At 49.6% G+C, this 12,983-nt stretch overlaps 1 protein-coding gene across 6 annotated transcripts in view; it reads left to right on the forward strand.

Moving 5' to 3' along the window:
• Positions 1-12,983, forward strand: part of C7H9orf64 (chromosome 7 C9orf64 homolog) — an 88,544-nt gene that overhangs the window by 21,990 nt on the left and 53,571 nt on the right. Inside the window, exon 1 of one of the 6 annotated variants that reach the window (XM_030210096.1) lies at positions 93-112. The exons of the other annotated variants lie outside the window; for them this stretch is intronic. The gene's annotated coding sequence lies outside the window, so the exon portion shown is untranslated. Of the gene's footprint in view, positions 1-92; positions 113-12,983 lie in introns of those variants that run through there. 6 annotated transcript variants of the gene reach the window in all.

Below are 12,983 nucleotides of genomic sequence, written 5' to 3' on the forward strand. Positions count from 1 at the left end.
GGGAATGTGCACATATTGCCTTGGGAGATACTGAAAGCAAGCAAGAAAGGAGATGAGGAGAAGCACTCTGCGTCTGGGAACAGCTGGCAAAGTCCCTGGCTCAAAAAAGGGAGTAAGTGGGGAATCTAAAATCTCCTTTATTTCTAAGCATACAGCATGTACTACATTAATTGATTTGATTTGCTTACTTTATTTTTGTCTGTTAGATTGTAAGCTCTTTGAGCAGGGACTGTCTTTCTTCTATGTTTGTGCAGTGCTGCGTACGCCTTGTAGCGCTATAAAATTGCTAAATAGTAGTAGTAGTACCAGGGCTTCTCAACCCTTTATGAGAACCCCACAGCCAATCTGGTTTTCAGAGTAACCACCATGAATATGCATGAGAGATTTGCCTATATTGTATTTCCAAAGCATGCTGTTCTATCTCATGCATATTTGTGATAGATATCCTTGGGAAGCGGGGCTTTTTAAAAAGTGGGCTAAAGTATTGACCAATAAGATTTCCACAGTGGTTTCTGCTTCTTTGCACACGCATCAACCTCTCCCGTTCGCTACGCTCTTTGACAGCTAACTTGTTAGATGTACCTTCCTATCCTATAAGTTAATAAACCTCGAAGAATACAAGTCTGCTATATTTTATATTGCAGTTCCTATATTTTGGAATGCTCTGCCCCCAAATATTCTTACATTAAGACGCTTAAAAGATTTTAAGATTGCTTAAAAGACTGTTTTATTTCAGCAAGCTTAACAACTGGCCTGATTATTTTTTTGATGTTGCAAAGTAATATTAATTATAGTGGTACATGATCGGGTACAGGCAGCTCAGGTCACTTGTTATGGATGGTTTTTAATATGTTTGACAATTTTATTATTTTAATACAGTCTGATATTATGTATGTAAATTTGTTCTCCACCTAGAATGATGATGATAGTGCAGGATATAAATCTTGTGAAATAAAGAAATGCTTAACCATGCCCTGGTTCTGATATAGCCTTTTTGAGATGGGCTTGGTTACCCCATCCTCCAAGGTTAGCTCTGCATTATTACCAGTACATTTTTTTCTTAGGAAAAAAAGCAGACTAGTACCACACACACAATACACCATGGACCTATCCAGAGGACTAATGGTAGTTTCTCCGAGGACAAGCAGGCTGCTTGTTCTCACTGATGGGTGACGTCCACGGCAGCCCCTCCAATCGGAATCTTCACTAGCAAAGTCCTTTGCTAGCCCTCGCGCGCCGATGCGCACCGCGCATGCGCGGCCGTCTTCCCGCCCGAAACCGGCTAGAGCCGGCCAGTCTTCTTTCGTCCGCACTCGGTACGGTCGTGTTTTCGCCGTGTCGAGCCCCGGAAAGTCGACCTCGCGCGTCCTTTTTTCAACGTGTTTTTCTTCGGAAAATCCTTTAAAACTGTTTGGGAAGTGCTCCGGAAGCCCTCTCGGGTTTCGTTTTGCCCCTTCCCGTATTTTCAGATTTTGCCCCGGTAAGTTTTCTTTCGTCGTCGGGGTAGGCCTCTTTTCGGCCTCGGTCGAGATTTTTTCTCCCTCAAAGTTTTGGTGCTCATTTTCGCCATTTTGGCTTTTGATTTCGCCGGCGTGATTTTTCCGCCCATGACATCGAAGCCTTCCAGCGGCTTCAAGAAGTGCACCCAGTGCGCCCGGGTAATCTCGCTCACTGACAGGCACGCGTCGTGTCTTCAGTGTCTGGGGGCCGAGCACCGCCCTCAGGCCTGTAGTCTGTGTTCCCTCTTGCAAAGGCGGACTCAGGTAGCGAGATTGGCCCAGTGGAACGTTTTGTTCTCGGGCTCTTCGTCGGCATCGGCACCGGGGGTATCGAGTGCATCGACGTCTTCAGCGTCCAGAGCTTCATCCTCGGCCGCCAGTGCATCGAGGCATCGGCCCTCTGCATCGGCGCCGAGACAGCGGATAGCTGCATCGACGTCGGTGGTACCGGGACCTCGTCTGCTGATGTCGTCGGACGGTGGTGCTTCGTCTGGAGTGCAGGTGAGGGCTGTCCATTCCCCTGCTGGTGGCGGTGAGCCTTCGGGTGGGTCTCCCCCTACCCTGAGGGCTCCTGCGGTACAGCCCCCCCGAGACCGACCTCCTTCGGCCTCGGCCCCGAGGAAGCGACGGCTGGATTCTACGTCCTCCTCGTCGGTACCGGGAAGCTCCGGTGACACGCTTCGTTCCAAGAAGTCGAAGAAGCATCGTCACCGGTCCCCTTCCCGTGTCGGTACCGAGAGCTCTGGGTCGCCGGGGGAGTCGGCACCCAGCAGACATCGGCACCGAGAGGACCGCTCACCCTCTGTTCAGGAGGTGTCGATGCGCTCCACTCTGGACAGCCCGGAACAGCCTCCACGCCCGGAACAGGTTCTGACGTCGACGCCTGCATCGACTTCCATGCCTTTCTCTGCAGCCGCTCTGAACGAGAGCCTCCGGGCCGTTCTCCCAGAGATCCTGGGGGAGCTGTTGCGCCCTACCCCTCCGGTACCGGCGGTGCTTGCGCCACCGGTACCGTCGAGCGTGGCGCCGGCTGGCCCATCGCCCGAGGTGAGGTCTCCGGCGTCGGTGCCGCGTGCGGTGCTGGCTGCCGTCGCCTCCCAGGAAGGCTCCCCGACTACGTCGGCGGAGGGAGCTTCGCCGATGCGGGCGAGGGAGTCTACCTCTCGACGCCCCCATCGTGGACGTGGCTCCACGGAGTCGAGTCGGGCACGGTTGCAGACACAGGTCCGTGAACTTGTGTCTGACATCGAGGGTGAGGCCTCGTGGGAAGAGGAAGAAGACCCCAGATATTTCTCTGACGAGGAGTCTGAGGGTCTTCCTTCCGATCCCACTCCCTCTCCTGAAAGACAGCTTTCTCCTCCTGAGAGTCTGTCTTTCGCTTCCTTTGTCCGGGAGATGTCTACGGCCATCCCCTTCCCGGTGGTTGTGGAGGACGAGCCCAGGGCTGAAATGTTTGAGCTCCTGGACTATCCTTCTCCACCTAAGGAAGCGTCCACTGTTCCCTTGCACCATGTCCTAAAAAAGACATTGCTTGTGAACTGGACAAAACCTTTAACTAATCCCCACATCCCCAAGAAGATCGAGTCCCAGTACCGGATCCATGGGGACCCAGATCTGATGCGCACCCAGTTGCCTCATGATTCTGGAGTTGTGGATCTGGCCCTAAAGAAGGCTAGAGTTCTAGGGAGCATGCTTCGGCGCCCCCGGGCAAGGACTCTAGAACCTTAGACTCCTTTGGGAGGAAGGCCTACCATTCTTCTATGCTCGTGGCCAAAATCCAGTCTTACCAGCTCTACACGAGCATACACATGCGGAACAATGTGCGGCAGTTGGCGGGCTTGGTTGATGCTCTCCCCCCTGAGCAAGCCAAGCCTTTTCAGGAGGTGGTCAGGCAGCTGAAGGCGTGCAGAAAATTCCTGGCCAGAGGGGTGTATGACACCTTTGATGTTGCGTCCAGGGCCGCTGCTCAAGGTGTGGTGATGCGCAGGCTCTCATGGCTGCGTGCCTCCGACCTGGAGAATAGAATCCAGCAGCGGATTGCGGACTCGCCTTGCTGTGCGGATAACATTTTTGGAGAGAAAGTCGAGCAGGTGGTAGAGCAGCTCCACCAGCGGGACACCGCATTCGACAAGTTCTCCCGCCGGCAGCCTTCAGCTTCTACCTCTACAGGTAGACGATTTTTCGGGGGAAGGAAGACTGTTCCCTACTCTTCTGGCAAGCGTATGTACAATCCTCCTTCTCGACAGCCTGCGGCCCAGGCTAAGCCCCAGCGCGCTCGCTCTCGTCAGCAGCGTGCGACTCAGCAAGGCCCCTCGGCTCCCCAGCAAAAGCAAGGGGCGAGCTTTTGACTGGCTCCAGCAGAGCATAGCCGACATCCAAGTGTCCGTGCCGGGCGACCTGCCAGTCGGAGGGAGGTTGAAAGCTTTTCACCAAAGGTGGCCTCTCATAACCTCCGATCAGTGGGTTCTCCAAATAGTCCGGCAAGGATACACCCTCAATTTGGCCTCAAAACCTCCAAATTGTCCACCGGGAGCTCAGTCTTACAGCTTCCAGCACAAGCAGGTACTTGCAGAGGAACTCTCCGCCCTTCTCAGCGCCAATGCGGTCGAGCCCGTGCCATCCGGGCAAGAAGGGCTGGGGTTCTATTCCAGGTACTTCCTTGTGGAAAAGAAAACAGGGGGGATGCGTCCCATCCTAGACCTAAGGGCCCTGAACAAATATCTGGTCAAAGAAAAGTTCAGGATGCTTTCCCTGGGCACCCTATTTCCCATGATTCAGGAAAACGATTGGCTATGCTCTCTGGACTTGAAGGATGCCTACACACACATCCCGATACTGCCAGCTCACAGACAGTATCTGCGATTTCAGCTGAGCACACGTCACTTCCAGTACTGTGTGCTACCCTTTGGGCTCGCCTCTGCGCCCAGGGTGTTCACAAAGTGCTTGGCTGTAGTAGCAGCAGCACTTCGCAGGCTGGGGGTGCACGTGTTCCCATATCTCGACGATTGGCTGGTGAAGAACACATCCGAGGCAGGAGCCCTGCAGTCCATGCAGATGACTATTCGCCTCCTGCAGCTACTGGGGTTTGTGATAAATTACCCAAAGTCCCATCTTCTCCCAGCGCAGAGACTCGAATTCATAGGAGCTCTGCTGGATTCTCGGACGGCTCGTGCCTATCTCCCAGAGGCGAGAGCCAACAACTTGTTGTCCCTCGTCTCGCGGGTGCGAGCGTCCCAGCAGATCACAGCTCGGCAGATGTTGAGATTGCTGGGCCACATGGCCTCCACAGTTCATGTGACTCCCATGGCCCGCCTTCACATGAGATCTGCTCAATGGACCCTAGCTTCCCAGTGGTTCAGGCTGCTGGGGATCTAGAAGACGTGATCCACCTGTCCACGAGTTTTCTCGAATCCCTGTATTGGTGGACGATTTGATCCAATTTGACTCTGGGACGTCCTTTCCAAATTCCTCAGCCACAAAAAAGTGCTGACCACGGATGCGTCTCTCCTGGGATGGGGAGCTCATGTCGATGGGCTTCACACCCAAGGAAGCTGGTCCCTCCAGGAACGCGATCTACAGATCAATCTTCTGGAGTTGCGAGCGATCTGGAACGCTCTGAAGGCTTTCAGAGATCGGCTGTCCCATCAAATTATCCAAATGCAGACAGACAACCAGGTTGCCATGTACTACGTCAACAAGCAGGGGGGCACCGGATCTCGCCCCCTGTGTCAGGAAGCCGTCAGCATGTGGCTCTGGGCTCGCCGTCACGGCATGGTGCTCCAAGCCACATATCTGGCAGGCGTAAACAACAGTCTGGCCGACAGGTTGAGCAGGATTATGCAACCTCACGAGTGGTCGCTCAACTCCCGAGTGGTGCGCCAGATCTTCCAAGTGTGGGGCACCCCCTTGCTGGATCTCTTCGCATCTCGAGCCAACCACAAAGTCCCTCAGTTCTGTTCCAGGCTTCAGGCCCACGGCAGACTGGCATCGGATGCCTTCCTCGTGGATTGGGGGGAGGGCTTGCTGTATGCTTATCCTCCCATACCTCTGGTGGGGAAGACTTTGTTGAAACTCAAGCAAGACCGAGGCACCATGATTCTGATTGCTCCTTTTTGGCCGCGTCAGATCTGGTTCCCTCTTCTTCTGGAGTTGTCCTCCGAAGAACCGTGGAGATTGGAGTGTTTTCCAACTCTCATCTCGCAGGACGAAGGGGCTCTTCTGCATCCCAACCTCCGGTCCCTGGCTCTCACGGCCTGGATGTTGAGAGCGTAGACTTTGCCTCTTTGGGTCTGTCAGAGGGTGTCTCCCGTATCTTGCTTGCTTCCAGGAAAGATTCCACTAAGAGGAGTTACTTCTTTCTATGGAGGAGGTTTGCCGTCTGGTGTGACAGCAAGGCCCTAGATCCTCGTTCTTGTCCTACACAGACCCTGCTTGAATACCTTCTGCACTTATCTGAGTCTGGTCTCAAGACCAACTCTGTAAGAGTTCACCTTAGTGCAATCAGTGCATACCATTACCATGTGGAAGGTAAGCCGATCTCAGGACAGCCTTTAGTTGTTCGCTTCATGAGAGGTTTGCTTTTGTCAAAGCCCCCTGTCAAGCCTCCTACAGTGTCATGGGATCTCAATGTCGTTCTCACCCAGCTGATGAAACCTCCTTTTGAGCCACTGAATTCCTGCCATCTGAAGTACTTGACCTGGAAGGTCATTTTCTTGGTGGCAGTTACTTCAGCTCGTAGAGTCAGTGAGCTTCAGGCCCTGGTAGCCCAGGCCCCTTACACCAAATTTCATCACAACAGAGTAGTCCTCCGCACTCACCCTAAGTTCCTGCCAAAGGTTGTGTCGGAGTTCCATCTGAACCAGTCAATTGTCTTGCCAACATTCTTTCCCCGTCCTCATTCCTGCCCTGCTGAACGTCAGCTGCACACATTGGACTGCAAGAGAGCATTGGCCTTCTATTTGGAGCGGACACAGCCCAACAGACAGTCCGCCCAATTGTTTGTTTCTTTTGATCCCAATAGGAGGGGAGTGGCTATGGGGAAACGCACCATATCCAATTGGCTAGCAGATTGCATTTCCTTCACTTACGCCCAGGCGGGGCTGGCTCTTGAGGGTCATGTCACGGCTCATAATGTTAGAGCCATGGCTGCGTCGGTAGCCCACTTGAAGTCAGCCTCCATTGAAGAAATTTGCAAAGCTGCGACGTGGTCATCTGTCCACACATTCACATCTCATTACTGCCTGCAGCAGGATACCCGACGCGACAGTCGGTTTGGGCAGTCAGTTCTTCAGAACCTGTTTGGGCTTTAGGATCCAACTCCACCCCCCGAGGGCCCTGTTTGTTCTGTTCCAGGCTGCACTCTCAGTTAGTTGGTAAATTTTTTTAGGTCAATCTCAGTTATGTCCTCGCCGTTGCGAGGCCCAATTGACCATGGTTGTTGTTTTGAGTGAGCCTGGGGGCTAGGGATACCCCATCAGTGAGAACAAGCAGCCTGCTTGTCCTCGGAGAAAGCGAATGCTACATACCTGTAGAAGGTATTCTCCGAGGACAGCAGGCTGATTGTTCTCACAAACCTGCCCGCCTCCCCTTTGGAGTTGTGTCTTCCCTTGTCTTTGTCTTGCTACACATGAGACTGGCCGGCTCAAGCCGGTTTCGGGCGGGAAGACGGCCGCGCATGCGCGGTGCGCATCAGCGCGCGAGGGCTAGCAAAGGACTTTGCTAGTGAAGATTCCGATTGGAGGGGCTGCCGTGGACGTCACCCATCAGTGAGAACAATCAGCCTGCTGTCCTCGGAGAATACCTTCTACAGGTATGTAGCATTCGCTTTCCACTTTGTCCTAGCTATTATTTTGTTGGACAAACAAAAGTTTGTGCTTTGTAACTTTTATGGTCCCAATGTGTTTAATAATAAAATATATAGATCACTGATTGATGTGCTCGCCCCATTGTGGCACGGGAATATTATTATGGGTGGTGACTTTAACATTGTTTACGATCCTACCTTGGATAAATCCTCTCCCCCACTGGGAGCTAATTGGGATTACTCCAAAGGTTTACCATTTCTTTGTAATGCATTGAATATGCTTGATGTTTGGAGAGTGTTGCATCCAGTTGAAAATGATTACACTCATCTATCTAGGGCACACGCCACTCAGTAAAGGATTGACTATATATATTAATATCTAGAGGGCTATTCTCTAAGATCTCCAGGGCTGAAATTGGTGCATATGCCATATCAGATCATGCAATGATTTGGGTACAACTGCACCTAACAGAGGCGGGACAGGGGACTCAGAGAAGGTGGAGGTTTGCAGCTGAGCTGTACAGAGACCCTTCCTTCCATGACTTTTTAAATCAGAAATGGCAGGAATGTCATAGCTACAATGAAGCTTATTTGGATAGACCGGCCTTCTTTTGGGAAGCAGCTAAGGCTGTTCTAAGGGGTGAGATCATTGTGTATCTCAGTCACAAATATAAAATGAGAGACAGGAACATCTTGTGGCTGGAGAGGAGAGTCTGTCAAGATAGAATCAGGTTTGGGACCTCCCCGACAGGGTTTAATAGGGCCAGTCTACTTGCTACCCAGGCTGAGCTTAATGAACTTCTACACCAATAGGCCATTAAATCACAAATGAGTGGAGGAGTGGCCTAGTGGTTAGGGTGGTGGACTTTGGTCCTGGGGAACTGAGTTCGATTCCCACTTCAGGCACAGGCAGCTCCTTGTGACTCTGGGCAAGTCACTTAACCCTCCATTGCCCCATGTAAGCCGCATTGAGCCTGCCATGAGTGGGAAAGCATGGGGTACAAATGTAACAAAAAGAAATGGATCGGGTGGATGTGAAGCGACTGTTCACGCTATCCAAAAATACTAGGACTAGAGGGCATGAGTTGAAGCTACAGTGTGGTAAATTTAAAACGAATCGGAGAAATTTTTTCTTCACCCAACGTGTAATTAGACTCTGGAATTCGTTGCCGGAGAACGTGGTACGGGCGGTTAGCTTGACGGAGTTTAAAAAGGGGTTAGATAGATTCCTAAAGGACAAGTCCATAGACCGCTATTAAATGGACTTGGAAAAATTCCGCATTTTTAGGTATAACTTGTCTGGAATGTTTTTACGTTTGGGGAACGTGCCAGGTGCCCTTGACCTGGATTGGCCACTGTCGGTGACAGGATGCTGGGCTAGATGGACCTTTGGTCTTTCCCAGTATGGCACTACTTATGTACTTATATACTTATGTAAATGTACTGTAAATACCAGTTATTCCTTCATGGTAACAAAAGTGGGAAACTATTACCCACCTCATACATCAGCAAATGGGCATGCAACGAGTCCTCCAGTTAAAAAAGGAGGGGGGACTTCGTACATATGCCGACACTGAAATTGTAAACATTTTTCGACAGTATTATATCACTATATGATGCTATCGCCGATACAGGCTTGTATGGCTCACTATATCTTTCCAATCTAGATCTCCCCTCGATTAACCCTGATCAATTAGCAGCTATTAATATTCCCATTTCTCCAGATGAGGTCCAGTTGGCTATTGTACAAGGCCCACTGGGGAAAGCACCTGGGCCCGATGGATTTCGGACTGAATTCTATAAAATTCTAACAGACAAAATCAGTCCACATTTGACTGTGATGTACATGGACATAATACCAAATGAGAAGGCACCAGATTCCTTCCACCAGGCGCAAATGATAGTCTTTCCGAAGCCGGGCAGAGATCCTCTTATGCCTTCCTCTTATAGGCGGATATCCCTGTTAAACTACGAAACCAAATTGTTGTCAAAGATTTTGTACGTAAGTATATAAGTACACTAGGAAAAAATGCCCGTTTCTGAGCGGAATGAAACGGGCGCTAGCAAGGGGCCCCCCTCCCTCCGTCCCTCGAAGCTACTTGCCTTGTTCGCTGTGGGCCGTTTCGGCCCTCGAGTGTCAATAGCTCCGCCCTCGCCGTCATGACGTTTTGACGCGAGGGCGGTGCAGACACTCCAGGGCACACCGGATATCTCGGGCGCCTCAACTTCCGTGGAGGCATCAGAACGTTGGGGTTGCCTTTTATATATATAGATAAGTGTAGCCATACTGAGACAGAGCGAAGGTCCATCAAGCCCAGTATCCTGTTTCCAACAGTAGCCAATCAAGAATACAATTACCTGGCAAGATCCCCAAAGAGTACAATACGTTTTATGCTGCTTATCCTAGAAAGAAGTGGTGGATTTTCTTTTAGGAAGCTATCCAAACCTTTTTTAAACCCCACTAAGCTAACTGCTTCTACCACATTCCCTGGCAATGAATTCCAGAGTTTAATTACACATTGAGTGAAGAAATATTTTCTCAGATTCATTTTAAATTTACTATTTTGTAGCTTCATTGCTTGCCCCCAAGTCGTAGTATTTTTGGAATGAGTAAACAAGTGATTCACATTTACCCGTTCCACTCCACTCATTGTATATACCTTTATCATTTCTCCCCTCAGCCGTCTTTTCTCCAAGCTGAAGAGCCCTAGCCGCTTTAGCCTTTCCTCATAGGCAAGTCGTCCCATCCCTTTTATCATTTTCATGGCCCTTTTCTGTACCCTTTCTAATTCCACTATATCTTTTTTGAGATGCGGTGACCAGAATTGCACACAGTATTCAAGGTGCAGTTGCACCATGGAGCAATACAAAGGCATTGTAACATCCTTGTTTTTATTTTCCATTCCTTTCCTAATAATACCTAATATTATTTGCTTTCTTTGCTGCCACAGCAGCACACTGAGCAGAGATTTTCAGCGTATCGTCAATGATGACTTCTAGATCCTTTTCCTGGTCGGTGACTCCTAACGCAGAACCTTGCATCACATAGCTATAGTTCGGGTTGCTTTTTCCCACATGCATCACTTCGCACTTGCTCACATTAAACATCATCTGGCATTTGGATGTCCAGTCTCGTAAGTTCGTCTTGCAATTTTTCACAATCCTTTTGCAATTTAACAACTTTGAATAACTTTGTGTCGTCAGCAAATTTAATTACCTCACTAGTTGTTCCCATATCTAGATCATTAATAAATATGTTAAAAAGCAGCGGTCCCAGCACAGACCCCTGTGGAATGCTACTATCTGCCCTTCTGCATTGAGAATACTGACCATTTAACCCTACTCTCTCTTTTCTATCCTTTAACTGGTTGTTTGTTTGTTTGTTTTTTTATGTTAAATTTTTGTTGAGGCTGGCATAGAGTCTGTAAAAAATATTTACACATTTTTTTAAAGGTGGTAGGGAGTTAGTGACCACTGGGGGAGTAAGGGGAGGTCATCCCCGATTCCCTCCGGTGGTCATCTGGTCATTTAGGGCACATTTTTGTGGCTTGGTCATAAAAAAAAAAGGACCAAATAAAGTCGTCCAAGTGTTCGTCAGTGACGCCCTTCTTTTTTTCCATTATTGGCCGAGGATGCCCATGTGTTAAGCACGCCCCAGTCCCGCCGTTGCTATGCTTCCAACACGCCCCCGTGAACTTTGGTCGTCCCCGCAACGGAAAGCAGTTGAGGACGCCCAAAATCGGCTTTCGATTATGCCGATTTGGGCGACCTTGGGAGAAGGACGCCTATCTTCCGATTTGTGTTGAAAGATGGGCGCCCTTCTCTTTCGAAAATAAGCCTGATAGTTATCATAAAATAATCTGCAGAATACAGAACAAAAGCCCCACATATTTCCCCCCCCCCCCCCAAACCTCCCCTGTGCCAAGGTAGCAAGATCTGAGCACTCCGTTGTTACTTCAGAGTATCTCCCCCTCACCGTCTAAAAAGCCCCCATAATAATTCCACAAAGGCACACCAATCCCTAACCCCCCCCCCCCCCCCCAGGTCCGCTCAAGTGTCCCTCAACAAACATTCCAAGTGTGCTCATTCATCTGCCATGGGGTCATACTGCCCCAGTCTTCGATCTGTCAACTTCTCCACTTCTCCCAACAAATGTAATTTCTGGAACCAACTATGAAGAGAGGGCCCTCTGTCCCATTTCCAGTGATCCGCTATAACAGTCTTTGCTGCCACCAAGCACAGGCGCTTGAATTGGCGCTGCCACTTCGAGCTTCTTCGGTTTCTCCAGCCAAGCAAGCACCATTTAGGATCACAGGGGAACAATGCTTCAAGGTTGGAGGACAATTTTAGAGTAATTCCTTTCCAAAACCCTCGAAGCTGATGACAAGACCACCAGACATGGGAAAAGGTGCCTACCTCCAATCCACATCTCCAACATAAATCAGAAGAGCCTGGAAACATAGCCCTTATTCTGTCTGGTGTGTAATACCATCTACTCAATATTTTAAACGCATTTTCTTTAATCAAAACACAGATAGAAGCTTTTTTTCACCTCCACGTATATTGCCCTCCATTCACTCACACTCAATTCACACCTCAAATCCCTCTCCCACGCCTGCATGTAAGGAAATTGAACAAAGTCAGTCCCCCATATAAAGTGGTACAGATGAGTAATGGTTCACTTGAGCAACCCCAAGGAAGCCCATAGGTTCTCCCATGTTATCAGATTCATCAGGGTCCGATCTCATCCACCCTTGACTAAAGATATAGTGCTTCACCTGCAGATAGGGAAAAAAAATCTGTAGGAGATAGCCCATGGGACTCCCGTAGGTCCCCAAAAGAACGCATTTCCCCAGCATCTAGAAAATCCTGGAATTTAAGGAGACCCTGGCGAGCCCAGTCATTAAACAACCCCTGGTTCAGACCTGCAGGGAAACCTGGCTCTTAAGTAAGATATGCTAAAGAGGAGGGAGCACGGGAACCTCTCAGCTTTGGTTTTAAATAGCTCCATAGGGACAATAAGTGTGAAACAAACTGATTAGTTGTCAGTTGCTTATAAGCACTATCAGAGAGGGATGCCCAAAGAACCGCCCCAAGGGGAAAATCCTTCACAAGATGCTGTTCCAGAATAGTGTTTGAGCCCTTTTGACACAAGCCAGATATAAGTTTTAGTTGGGCAGCCCAATAGTACCACAATAAACTGGGCATTCTCCTACCTCCCAAATCCACCGAGCCCCACGTCACCTTCTTAGCTAACCTAGAAGGGCGACCCCCCCCCCCCCCCCCCCCCCCACACACACACACAAAACTGGAGATTTCCGATTAGAATCACAGCAGTTGTGCTCTCAGTATGGCCAGAGGTAGGATCTGAAACAGAAATAGTAACCTAGGCAATAAATTCATCTTTACTGCTGAAATCCTGCCCCACCATGAGAGCCAGCCATTCTTCCATGAATGACTGAGGCTCTTTATGGGAGTAGGGTGTCCACAGAAACCGCCAAACTCAACTAGTCAGTTGAAATAATGCCGTTCCTCGGTCATTCATGTGATCCACTGATGGACAACAGTGGATCTATTACACCCGGCATGGCAAGAGACTTTTGATATTTGAACTATTTTTACTTCCCAGTGAATGCCAAGGTTGCCTTAGATTTGAAGGAAGTAGTTTGATACTAAATAAC

This window comes from Microcaecilia unicolor, chromosome 7 (assembly GCF_901765095.1).
Source record: "Microcaecilia unicolor chromosome 7, aMicUni1.1, whole genome shotgun sequence".
In the NCBI taxonomy this organism is placed as follows: Eukaryota; Metazoa; Chordata; class Amphibia; order Gymnophiona; family Siphonopidae; genus Microcaecilia; species Microcaecilia unicolor.